The sequence below is a fragment of the Mobula hypostoma genome, chromosome 2, assembly GCF_963921235.1.
Source record: "Mobula hypostoma chromosome 2, sMobHyp1.1, whole genome shotgun sequence".
Lineage (NCBI taxonomy): Eukaryota > Metazoa > Chordata > Chondrichthyes > Myliobatiformes > Myliobatidae > Mobula > Mobula hypostoma.
Window position 1 is genome coordinate 124342211 of NC_086098.1, and position 13935 is coordinate 124356145.

Consider the following 13935-nt stretch of genomic DNA (forward strand, 5'->3'; position numbering starts at 1 on the left):
CGTGATGGGAAGCTTCCTCCAGGAATTCACTACCCCATTCCCCACCCCCTAGACATGGTTTCAAGTTGCCATTAGCAGCTGATTAAGGTGATAGGGTTGATCTGGAGGGAGGAAGAAATCTAATCAATCCTGTGCATGAGAATTGATTGCCGGCTGAGGGACCAGAGCCGATATCATCACTGAACAATCCACGTTTTATTGAAAAGGCCGTCATCTGAGATTTCCTTGTCTAAACTCAATACACACTGAGAGACGAGGCAGTGGGCTGTCCTGGGCGGATGCATGCCCCTCACTGGAGAAGGATTGTAATGGCAGCTGGTGTTCCCTGTAGAGCAGTGGCCATGGACGATGTCCCTCAAACAGGGAGACTGGTGTGAGTCACAGCGCCTCCCCTCAAAGTGGCAAAGTACCAGTGGGGGAATCGTTACCTCCCAGCTGGGAGAATTTTCAACCACCTGAGATCCTCCTTCACCATCCTTCCCTCACTCTCACACCCCTCACCTTCCCGTTCCCGTATCCAGGCAGGAACTGGGTACTGATTGTGGATGATCAGCCATGATCACAGTGAATGGCGGTGCTGGCTCAAAGGGCTGAATGGCCTACTCCTGCACCTATTGTCTATTGTCTATTGTTCCCCCCCCTCGCCTCCTCTCCCTCATCATACCTCGTCAGCTTCTGTACTTTTTTCCCCACAGATGCTGCCTGGCCTGCCGAGTTCCTCCAGCATTTTGTGTGTGTTGCTCCCCCTTCCCCCTCCTTACTTTCCCCCTTTCCTAAATCTCCCCTTCCTCATCAGCATTCTGCTCCCTCTCCCTCATCGCCCTCCCCTACCCATCAACTACTACTCCTCAGCCAGCTCTCCCTACTCTTCACACCCTTCCTCCTGCCCTCCACCTCTCTTACCGTCCCCTCCCATCTCTGCTCACCATCCTCCTCCAACATTGTGCTGCAACTTGTCGAGATTACAACAGGATCTGGATCCACTGGGAAGTGGGCCAAGAAATGACAGATGGAATTTAACTCGTGTGTTGCACTTTGAAAAGTTAAACCAGGGCAGGACTTACGGAGTACTCTGATCTCCATGCTCGGTTGCATGTCCGTAGAGTGACGCTAGCACAGGAGTGTCTGTACATAAGGTGACTGACAGGAACTGATAAAGTAGTGATGATTTGGGGTGGGGAGGGATGGGTAAATAGGTGTCGGTTTTGATCAGCTTTACAGCTTGGGAAAAGTAACTATTTTTGAGTCTGCTGTGGACGCTATGTAGTACCCGTAATGGGATTGGGACACACAGTCCATGAGCAGGGTGGGTGGGATCCTTCATTGTGCTACTGACCCTTTTCCAACACCTTTCTGTATACATGTCCTTGATGGCAGGTAGGCTGCTGCCAGAGGCGCACCGGACAGTTTTGTAGGAGGCTGAGGAGAGACCTGATAGAAGTTAGTCCTGACGAAGGGTCTCGGCCTGAAACGTCGACTGTACCTCTTCCTAGAGATGCTGCCTGGCCTGCTGCGTTCACCAGCAACTTTGATGTATGTTGCTAGAAGTTTATACAGACAGTGTAGATAGTCGGAGTCTTTTCCACAGATGGAGATGTGAAATCCTAGAGGCCATGGCTTTAAGGGGGAAAGTAAGGGAGTTTTAGAGACAAGTTATTTACAGTAGGTTCCCGGACACGCTGCTAAGCATGTATGATCACAAGAGGCGATTATACAGACATACGAACCAGCAGTTGTTTTTGTGTTTAATATTTCAGAAATATTTGACTAATATTGTAAATATATTGTTCGATTGAGCATTCCTTGCTGTTTACATAATTCATTATAGGTTATATGTAAAAGTATGTGAATGTCATCACACCATAAAAATCAGAGGACTGAGGTTTAAGGTGAGAGAAAATATTTGAAATGGAGCTAATGTGCAACTTTTTCCAAGAGGATGGTGGGTTCTTGCAATGAGCTGAGTACAAGTACTAGGCAGGGCAGGTCCTGGGGGTTAGGGGCCAAATAGGATTAACTCAAGTAGACATCTTGGGTAGCATGGACACGTTGGGCCGAAGGGCCTGCTTCTGTGGAGTACCTATCTGACTGAGAATGATGAGGCTCTGAAAGTGCCTCCCTTAAAGGACGACGAAGGCTACTGCAGTGTTACACTGAACTGACGAGTTGTTCATTACTGTCACACGTACTGAGGTACAGAGGAAATCTTTGTTTTGCGTACTATCTGTACAGATCGTTTCACAGCGTCCGTACATCAAGGAAGTACAAGGGAAAACAATAACAGTGCAGAACAGTGTTACAGTTGCAGAGAAAGTGGAGTCCAGGTAGACAATAAGGCGCAAGGTGGATTGAGAAGTCAAACGCGTCTGTCATTGTATAAGAGATCCATTCAATAGTCCTATAACAGGGGAATTATAAACTGTCCCTGAGACCAGTGACATGGCTTCAGGCCTTTGTATCATCTCCCCAGTGGGAGGGGGTGAAGGAAAGAATGTCCAGAGTGGCTGGGATCTTTGATTATGCCAACCAAGGCAGGAAGAAGCACAGACAGAGTCCATGGGGAGTCGGGTTGGGTGGGGGGGGGGGGGGGTGTGTCTAGTTTCTGTGTGGAGCTGTGTTCATAACTCCCTGCAGTCTCAGGTGAAGGAATTGCATACTAAATCATGATGCATCCGGATAGGATGCTTTTCATAGTGCGCTAACAAAATTGAGGGGTGCTTCCCTGCTGCAAAAATGTCCCGTCTACAACATGCAAGCAATTAGTTGTCTGCTGAAAGACTCCAGGACTAGCAGTGTGTGTCAGTGATGCAGGCTCAGTAAGCAGTAATCAAGACACTCGTTGATTCAAGACTAGAGCACTATAATCTGCTGGTCTTCCAGCAGGGGACTGAGTTACTCCATGCCTTTGATGAGATGTTAAAATGCAACTCTGTCTCGCCAACGTTAAAGATCCTGTAGAGACGTTTTGAGGCAGAGCAAGAGGTGTCCATTCACAATCTTGTGGGTTGTGACACAATGCATCCACAAGTTGTCTAATGGGGGGTTTTATCATCTGAAGAGTAGCTGGCTATGATTCACTTTGCATAAGGAGCTATGAAAAGTGCAGAATGTTCGATAAATGTATTTGTGTGTATCTGTCAAAGTGGAGTTTATTGTCATGTGTACGAGTCCCTGTATGCACAGATATAATGACAAACCTACTTGCAGTGGACCACAGGCCCACAGCATCAGATAGGCAGCATTCACAAAGAGATTCTGCAGAGGTTAGAAATTGTGAACAGCACACAAAATGCTGGAGCATCTTAGCATCAGTAAGGGAAATGAATGCTCAATGTTTTGGGTTGAGACCCATCAACAGGAGATAAATCATATACAAGTTTTAAAGAGAAACATAACTCAAGCAAAAACAAAAGTCTATTTTCGTGCAAGGTGATCAAGTTGGTCAAAGTCTATACTCGTGTGTGATCTGGTGCGTGTGTGTGTGTGTCTGTGAACATGCACGCATGGGTCAGTTTGTGTGTGTATGTCTCTGTGTCTCTGTCTGTGTTTTACTGTGACTCTGTGTCCCTGTATACGTCTGAATGTGTATGTGTGCATGTACTGTACCTTAGGTACAGAGGAGAAGTCAGGGGTAAGTTTTTTACGCAGAGAGTGATGAGTGCGTGGAATGGGTTGCCGGCAGCGGCAGAGGCAGATACAGTAGGGTCTTTTAAGAGACTCCTGGATGGCTGCATGGAGCTTAGAAAAATAGAGGGCTATGGGTAAGGCCTAGGTAGATCTAAGGTAGGGGCATGTTTGTCACAGCTTTCTGGGCCGAAGGGCCTGTATTGTGCTGTAGGTTTTCTATGTTTCTATGTTTTACCCATGTGCATATCTGCATTGAATTGTCCCTTAGAACGTAGAACAGTAACAGGCCCCTTGGCCCATCATGTCTGTTCCAACCACGATGCCAATTCAAACCACACATAGTCTATATCCCTCCACTCACTGCTGCTGTGTTTTGTAGCTCCAAAACATAAAACTAATCAAAGTAAAGAACACGGGGAGATCAGGACAAACGCGTGCTCCTCGTTTTTACTTGTAGCGAGGTGCACCCATATGGTGTGATGACATACAGTATGTATGTCATTCACGTACTTTTACATATAACCCACAATGAATTATGTAAACAGTAGGAATGCTCAATCAAACAATATATTTACAATATTAGTCAAATATTACTGAAATATTACACACAAAAACAACTGCTGGTTCATATGTCTGTATAATTGCCTCTTGTGATCATATATGCTTACCAGCGTGTCCAGAAACCTACTGTACATAACTTGTCTCTGAAACTCCCTTACACTTTCCCCCCTCACATTAAAGCCATTCCCTCTAGGATTTCACATTTCCATCTGGGGAAAAGACTCTGACTGTCTACACTGCCTGAGCCTCTCATAATTTTATAAACTTCTATCAGGTCTCCCCTCAGCCTCCGAGACAACAGAGAAAAGAATCAAAGTTTGTCCAGTCTCTCCTTGTTATACTCTCCAATCCAAGGAACCACCTGGTGAACATCTTCCACACCCTCCCAAACCCTCCTGTAGTATGGAGACAATACTCCAACGTGGACCAACCAAAGTGATAGAGCCATGCAGTTACACAACATGGAAAGAGTCCTTTGCCTCGACACATTCATTCCGACCAAGTTGTCCCGTTTGTCTGTTCTCCTGCATTTGACCCATGTCCATCTAAACCTCTCTTACCGATGAACCTGCCTAAATATGTTTTAAACATTGTAATTGTACTCGTCTCTTACACTTCCTCTGTCTGCCTATTCTGCTTATCCACCACTCCCCCCCCTGTGTGATTAAGCTTTTCTCCCTCACCTTTGTAAGGTTACCCCTCAGCCTTCTCTGCTCCAGGGAAAAACATCCCAGTCTCTCCAGATTCTCGCTATAACTCAAGCCCCCCAGTCACAGTAACATCCTCATGAGTCTTTATGGCACCCTTTCCAGCTTAATGACAAACTTCCAAAAGCCGTGGAGTGGAATTGCACACAAAACTCCTAAGCCTATAACAGTTATAACATGGCGACCAACACCTGCTTTCAGGGCCCTCACACACAAAGGCAAATGTGTCAAATGCCTTCCTCAGCACCCTGTCCATCTGTATCTCCATCCCTCGGTCTCCCCACTCCGCAACACTTCCCAGGGCCCTGCCGTTCACTCTGTAAGTTGACCCTTGGTTTAAATTACAAAGTGTAGAATGTCACTCTTTTTCTGAGTCAAGTTCCATCTGCGTCGCCAGTTAATTGATATCCCATTGTAAGTTTAGATAATTCTCTTTGCTCTCCACTGTACCACAAATTTTGGTGTAATTTGCAAATTTACTATCCATGCCAATTACAATCTCACCCCAATGGTTAATGCAATCTTTAATACAAATCCTAACAAGCTCATGCTGACCATAGTGGCCAACTAGCGAGTCACAATTTCCTGTTCAACTCGCATCCCTCTGAGCCCCCTCCCCTCCCCCTCCATGTTCCTAAGTGCTTCTTCAATTGTACTATTGTACCTGTTTCAACCACTTCCACTGGCAGCTCGTTCCATATACTCACCACCCTCTGAGTGAAAAGTCACCCTCAAGTCCCTTTTAAGTCTTTCCCTCTCACTCTAAACCTATGCCCCCCGAGTTTTGAACACCCCTCCTCAGGAAAATACTGTTACCAGCCACCTTATCTAGGGTCCTCATAATTTTAAACATTTCTGTAAAGTTGCTCCTCATTCTCCTACTTTCCAGGGAAGAAAGAGCCAGCCCTATAATTCATGACCTCTAGACCTGGCAATATCCTCGTGAATCTTTTTTGCACTCTTTCCAGTTTAACCACATCTTTCCTATAACAGAGTTACTAAAATTGTACCCCACATGCGGCCTCACCAGTTACTCACACAACTACAGCACAGGTCCACATGGTGGCGTAGCGGTTAACCCAGCACTTTCCAGTACTGGAGACCCGGGCTCAGTTCCCGCTGGTGCCTGTGAGGAGTCCCTGTGACCGCGTGGGTCTCCTCCCACAGTCGAAAGATGTACCAGTGGGTAGGTTAATTGATCATTGTAAATTGTACTGTGATTAGGCTAGAACGGTGTTTCTCAACCTTTTTTAGCCCAATGCCCCCCTAAAGCACCTTCATACTTGCCAATGTCCCTCTTAGGCACAATATACTTTCTTAGGCCCCCATAGCACATGTCTGCCATATGCTAACATGAGAAAAATAATTCTGCTTTAAATTTTTATTTGTCTTTAAAGTTAGCTGACACAGTACCTGTGCGTTGTACAGCAGCTCCGATAGCAATGTGATCCTTGAGCTTGATGGTTTTTAGCAAGAGTTGAAATATCTGGTTTGAGTTGTGACAGCAAAAGCCTTAAGTCCCCATGTGTAACAGTGTCCAAGTGGTTTCTGTTTTTTGTGAGTATGTGGTCACTGCACTGAAGCCTCTTTCTACAAGGTAGATAGATGGAAATGCAATGAAGAGCAGTTTGGCTCTTCTCCAAAAACCAAGAAATTTCGTATGACAGTACAGCCACATACTACAAAAGCCAACAGTTTTGAAAAGCATTTTTGCTTATTCATCATTCTGAATTTCAATAGTTTCTTTTTGCCCCCTCTCTTCCTTGCAAAGATTAGGAAACAAGGATCATACTGGTCTCTGGAGAGTTGCAGGTAACCAAGGAGCTGAAGAATGGACTCGGTGTAATTCTGCATTCTGTTACTGTTCTGTTTTCTTACGCTAGCTCACTGCACTTCTGTTTGAAATGATCTGTAGGGAAGAAATGTAAAACCAAGATTGTTCACTGAACCTCATTACACAGGATATTAATAATCCATTACCAATTCCTTCACCCCTCCCCAACACTCAGATGCTGCTCAACTTTGTTGTCTGTGGAGTGAGGAATAAGGTTTGTTTGCCCTTCAGAAATGGGGAAAAAACTTTTTGAACGTTAAACTTAAATTCAGTTTCTCTCTCTCTCTCTTTCCACAGATGCTGCCCAACCTGCTGTGTATCCACACAGATCCCGCAGAGACTGGAAATCTGAAGCAACAGGGCCTGCGCACGCACACACTGTGCTGATGGGAAGTCAGCAGTTCGTGTTTACTGCCAGATTGGTCTCTGCTTTTGTTTTACATCGCTGACTTCTGAGCGCCAGGCGCGTTGTGTGGGTGGGGACAAGGTTAGACAGAGAAAACGCGCATGACTGGAGGAAATGTTTGCATTTGTGTATGTTTGCCTTGGTTGGTGGGATGTTAGCAAGCGGGAGGAGGTGAGAGGTCGTGCGCCGAGGGAGCGAGGAGCCAGCGCCGGGTGAGATCATTCACCCCCAGTGAGAGGTACCGGGACATCCAGGCCGAGTGGGTTTGAGGACAGTGTCCGGTGCATCGCGAAGGTTTACTGCCACGTCACCTGGGCTGCGGAGGGTGTCACCTGGATTAACACCGTGACTTTAGTTTAACCGGGGGAAAACTAACAAGTGCGAGCTCCCATGGCTGGTGACGCGAACTTCTGGGTCAAAGTTTCCTCGGCCTTGAGTTGGGGAGAGGAGAAGGGGCAGGCTGGGTATAGAAGGAGGGGAAAGACTGAGGGACTTCCTCCCATCGCACCCATAACTTTGTTTACTGTGCTTTAAGGTCCCATGTGCGTAAAATCCAGCGAACAAACGCGTGAACGTTCTCCATTTCCTATAAATCCTCCGTTAACGAGGGAGGTCTCAGACCAACTCGGCAGAAAATGACAATTTTATTTTGGAGTTTTAATTAAGGAAACTGCCGCAATGAGCTTGCATAAACTCTTCTGATAACGGCCTTACAAATACTGAGTGTTTAGTGAATAGGAGGCCATTTGGCCCGTCGAGTCTGTGGCGGCTCGCGCAGCTGTCCCATTCGCTTCTCTAAATTTCCACGGTAACCTGTTCTCCTTGACAGTTTTCCATCAGCACACCCCAGTACTTTTGTTAGTCCCGATCTGAAACACAATTTTCCTACACCGAGGCCGTTCCATCGCTGACTTCTTCCGCAGTTTTTATTTCTGCAGCCCATTCCGGCAGCTGGGGTTTCTTGTGTCGTCACTCTAGCGACAAAGTACAGCGGTACAATTAACCCATGGTCTTTGGGATGTGGCCAGGAAACTGGACAGGGAAGCGCAGACAGTGACGGGCGTACTCTGTAATGTCTGCACAGGGAAGTCAGGACGTCCAGTTGGGGTAGTGGGAGCTCTGGGGCAGTAGCACCTCATGCCATGTTGTTGGGGGTTAAGTGCTGGCTAAAACTTTGAAGAAACGGGCCATTTTTGTGTATCCATCTGCAGGCCCCATCCCCTTTGCAGACTGTCTTCTAAAGTATGGAATATAGAGATAAGTTGGTTATGTTTCAACTTTCTGGACCTCAGCTGGAGTAATGGCTGCAGTTCTGGTCACCACACCACACGAAGGGTGTGACAGGGCTGGAGAGGATGCAGTGGAGATTCACCAGGATGTTGACTGGGATAGACCTGTTTAATTATGAGGAGAGGCTGGGTCTATACCCTCTGGCGCAGAGGAGGTTAAGAGGGAACATGTTTGGAGTACGGTATATAAAATTGTGAGGGATATGGATAGAGCAGACTGCTGGAAACTCTACCCCATATCAGAGGAAGATAAAACTAGAGGACATAGTGTAAGGGGAAATAGTTTTAGACGGCATATGAGTGGGAATTCCTTCACCTAGAGCGTAGCAAGTACCTGGAGTACAGAGTGGAGAGTGAGGTTGAGGCTCAGTTGCTGTTAGCTGTCTAAACAGCTTCGGCATAGAAGGGAATGGACCAAGTGCTGGGTGTGCGAGTTAATGTGGAAGGGTGCTCGCATGGACGAGTTGGCCCAATGGCCTTTTTCCGAGCTGTATGATTCCTCAATTCATTCCCTTAAGATGATTTGTTTCCCCTCTGGTTTTCTGCGTCCTGACGAGGCCAAGGTGGAAGCACAGACTCTTCCACGGGTGGGGCAGTTTTGAGGAGGCGTGCTCCTTCTGTCACTTATGCAGGATCACCGTGTGCTCCTGATGCATGGCCTTGAAGTTCACGGTACCACCCTAATTGTTGGCTTCCTCCCTCTTTGAGCAGTCATAGGACCGGTGTTCCCAGGATTCAGTAAAGTGATGCAGTTCCTCATATTACATCTATGAATCCTGCCGCCAAGCACTCTTAACAAACTTCTACAGGTGTGCTGTTGTAAGTATCCTGACTGGTTTTATCATGTCCTGGTGTAGCAATCTGAATGCGTAGGAACACTGGGAACTGCAGAGAGCAGTGAACTCAACCCAGTACATCATGGGCACACCGTTAGTAGTTTCTGAAGGAGGCATTGCCTTAGGAAGACGATCTCCATCATCAAAGGTCCCCACCATCTGGGCCACGTCATATTTTTGTGGCTATCATTAGGCAGGAGTTCAGAAACCTGACGATCAATACCATTAGGTTGGAAAATGGCTGCTTCCCTTCAACCATCTGATTCCTTAACCAACCTGTACCACTGTAATCAGTACAGTTTGGCAATGCCATCTATTACTTTGACCACTTTTAACTAACACTGGCTCTTTCTGTTTGAATTGCATACTTCCTTGTTGAAATTTTATATAATTTATGATTTTCTGTGGGTGCTGTTTATCTGACGCTATGATGCCCTGATACTGCTGCTAGTGAGTTTCACACTACACTCGTGCCTACGTGTACCTTGCATTTAATAATACACTTGATGTTGACATTTCCTCGGTCCAGCCCATACTGCCTTCCCTACTGTACTGCAAAGGCTAGCATTAGATGTTTGTTTCAGGATCTCAGTGCTGGGCAAAAACCTCATGGTCTACCAGGCAGCAGTGATTTGCCCTCTACTTGCCTCCAAGACCTGGATTGCCCTCAGCAGGCACCTGACAATTTCCACCACCACTCTCCTCCGTCTGGGGGAAATGGTCCTCACTCTCAATGATTTCTCCTTCGGCTCCTCCCACGTCCTTCAAACAAAAGGGGTCGCCACGGGCACTGGCCTGGGTCCCAGCTATGCCTGCCTTTTTGTCAGCTACGTGGAACAGGTGATGTTCCAAGTATACACTGGTATCACTGCCTGACTTTTCCTACGCCACATCGACGACTGCATCGGTACTGCTCCCTACACCCATGCTGAGCTTGTCGACTTCATCAATTTTGCCTCCAATTTTTACTTTACCCTCAAATTTACCTGGTCCATTTCCAACACCTCCCTCCCCTTTCTCAATCTCTCTGTCTCTATCTCTGGAGACAGCTTATCTACTGATATCTTTTATAAACCTACTGACTCTCACAGCTACCTGGACTATATCTCTTCCCACCCTGTTACGAGTAAAAATGGCACCCCCTCTGTCTCCACTGCATCTGCTCTCAGGCTGAGGCTTTTCATTCCAGAGCTAAGGAGATGTCCTTCTTCAAAGAAAGGGGCTTCCCTTCAACATCAACACCGCCCTCATCCGCATCTCTTCCATTTTGCACATGTCTGTCCTCACCCCATCCTCCCACCACCTCACCAGGGATAGGGTTCCTCTTGTCCTCACCTACCACCCCACCAACCTCTGCGTCCTGCACATGACTCTCCGTAACTTCAGCTTTCTCCAGCGGGATCCCACTACCAAGCACATCTTTCCCTCCCCCCACTGTTTTCCGCAGGGATCGCTCCCTATACGACTCCCTTGTCCATTTATCCCTCCCCACCGTTCTCCCTCCTGGCACTTATCCTTGCAAGTGGAACAAGTGATACACCTGCCCCTACACCTCCTCCCTCACTACCATTCGAGACCCCAAACAGTCCTTCCAGGTGAGGCGACACTTCACCTGTGAGTCTGTTGGGTTTGGATGCTTCCGGTGTGGCCTCTTGTATTTTGGTGAGACCTGACGTAGATTTGGAGACCGCTCCACCAGAAAAAGTGTGATCTCCTGGTGGCCACCCATTTTAATTCTACTTCTCATTCCATCCTGACACGTCAGACCATGGTCTCCTCTACTGCTTCGATAAGCCCACACTTCAGGTTGGAGGAGTGATGCCTTGTATTCTGTCTGGGTAGTCTCCAAGCTGATGGCATGGACATTGATTTCTCTAACTTCTGGTAACTGCTGTCCCATTCCCCATTCCCTCACTTTCCCTCTCCTCTCTCACTTCATCTCCTCTCTCTCTGGTGCTCCACCCCCAACCCTTTCTTCCATGGCCTTCTGTATCAGATTCCCCCTTCTCCAGCCCTTTATCTCTTTCATCAGTCGACTTCCCAGCTCTTTACTTCACCTCTGTCCCTTTCCTGGTTTCATCTATCACCTACCTCCTTGTACTACTTGCTCCCATCCCCCCACCTGACTCCTCATCTTAGTTCTCCAGTCCCACTGAAGGGTCTCGGCCTGAAATGTCGACTGCACTCTTTTCCATAGATGCTGCCTGGCCTGCTGAGTTCCTCCAGCATTTTGTGTGTGCTGTTTTGGATTTCCAGCATCTTCAAATTTTCTCTGGTTTGGAATTGTTACCAAAGCTGTCCCTGCAAAATCCTTCAAACTCACCCAAAGGAGAAGCAGATGAGTGAATCACCCATTCCCTCCCAGTCTAATATTAACAGACCTCAGGAGGCTAAGGACATTTGGCATGTCCTGTTGGCTGTCACCAATTTTTACCGATGTACCCTAAAAAATATCCTATCTGGTCTTCCCAAGACCACAAAACATCCCAGAGTTGTGAACACAGCTCAGTCCATCACACACCAGCCTCTCCTGCACTGATTCTATCTACAATCCTCACCGACTCAGAAAATCAACCAACGTAATCAAAGGTCCCTCTCATCCCAGTCTTTCCTTTTCTCCCCTCTCCTGTTGGGCAGAAGATACAAAACTTTGAGAACACATACATCAGGCTCAAAGACAGCTTCTATCCTACAGTTATCAGACTCCTGAATGGACATCTGATATGTTCGAAGGTGGACTCTCAATCTCCTGGTCTTGCATTTTTTTTTTATCCGTCTGCACTACACTTTCTCTGGAACTGTAACACTATATTCTGTATTCTTTCAATTTTACTACCTCAGAATACTTATGTACAGCAATAAATTAGCCATGATTGAATGGGGGAGAGAACTTGATTGGCAATTAACCACAGTCTTTGGACTGTGGGAGGAAACCAGAGCACCCGGAGGAAACCCACACGGTCATGGAGAGAGTGTATAGGAATTGAACGGGTCACTGGTACTGCAGAGCGTTATGCCAACCACTATGGTACCACGCCACCCCACAGTGTGTGTGGAAAGAGTAAACAAAGAAATACAAAAATAATTATTTTTCTCTGCATTTCTTGACACGTGGATGAACTGGCTTGGCATGGAAAATGGCGACACAGACTTTTTTCTAGCTACACGGCCCTACTGTAACACGTGAGTCACCTGTAATGGAATGTATAGTGACAGTGGAATGCCTTTGTTGCCAAGTTTGCAAATGATACAAAGATTGGTGGAGGGGCAGGTAGTGTTGAGGAAACGGGTAGGATGCAGAAGGACTTAGACAGATTAGGAGAATGGGCAAGAAAGTGGCAAATGAAAAATACACTGTTGGAAAATGCATGGTCATACACTTTGGTAGTAGAAATAAATGTGCGGACTATTTTCTAAATGGGGAGAAAGTCCAAAAACCTGAGATCCAAAGGGACTTGGAAGCCCTTGTGTGCAAAACACCCTAAAAGTTAACTCGAAGGGAAATGCAATGTTAGCATTCATTTCAAGAGGTCTAGAATACAAGAGCAGGGATATGATGTTGAGGCTTTATAAGGCACTGGTGAGGCCTCACCTTGACTATTGTGAACTGTTTTGGGCTCCTCATCTGAGAAAAGATGTGCTGGCATTGGAGAGGGTTCAGAGGAGGTTCACAAGGATGATTCCAGAACGAAAGGGTTGTCATACGAGGAGCGTTTGATGGCTCTGGGCCTGTAGTCACTGGAATTTAGAAGGATGAGGTGGGGATCTCATTAAAACTTCTCGATTGTTGAAAGGCTTAGATGGAGTAGATGTGGAAAGGATGTTTCCCATGTTGGGAGAGTCTAGGACAAGAGGGCACAGCCTCAGTATAGAGAGGCGTTTTATTTAAAACAGATGCGTAAAAATTTATTTAGCTGAAGGGTGGTGAATTTGTGGAAATTGTTACTACAGGCAGCTGTGGAGGACAGGTGGTTGGGTGTATTTAAGGCAGAACTTGATAGGTTCTTGATTGACTACAGCATCAAAGTTTATGGGGAGAAGGCCGGGGAGCGGGGCTAGGGAGGGAAAAGAAAGGATTAGCCATGATTGAATGGTGGAGCAGATTCGATGGGCCAAATGGCCTAATGCTCCTATGTCTGATGGTCTTATTGTGGTTTTATTGTCATGTGCACAAATACATGTACAGTGTGGTCAGGCGCGGTGAAAAACTTACAGCAGCATCTGAGGCTCATAGTTTCAGATACGCAGCATTCACAAGAAATACATCAATTAAGCACAGTTTTTAAAAGAACACTATTAACAAAAAAAAAGACAAAGTTCTTATTGGTGGAAAATGATCAAAGTGCATATAGTGTCGCCATATTGAGGTAGTGATTAGAGTTGTGCTGGTTGGCTCAAGAACGGAATGGTTGAGGAGGAGTAGTTGTCCTTGAACCCTGGTGGTGAGAGGCTCCAGGCCCTGTAGCTCCTGCCTGATGGTAGTGACAAGACGATGGCATGGTCCTTATGGTGGAGATTTTTGATGCCAATACTGCCGTCTTGTGGTAGTGCCTCATGTAGATACTTCTGATAGTAGTGAGGGATGTGTTCTGGATGTAGTGGTTTGAGTCCTCTACACTCAGCAGCTTCCTGCATTCCTGTGCATTCGAATTTCTGGACCAGACCGTGCTGTAAC

General features: G+C 46.6%; 1 protein-coding gene across 4 annotated transcripts in view; it reads left to right on the plus strand.

The window, feature by feature from the left end:
- The first annotated feature begins 7135 nt into the window (after nucleotides 1-7135).
- The window catches only part of LOC134342457 (CSC1-like protein 1), a 110217-nt gene continuing 103417 nt past the window's right edge, over nucleotides 7136-13935 (plus strand). The window contains exons 1-2 of one of the 4 annotated variants that reach the window (XM_063040610.1): nucleotides 7266-7373; nucleotides 9136-9243. The gene's annotated coding sequence lies outside the window, so the exon portion shown is untranslated. The other 3 variants (XM_063040612.1, XM_063040609.1, XM_063040611.1) reach the window with 3 other exon arrangements.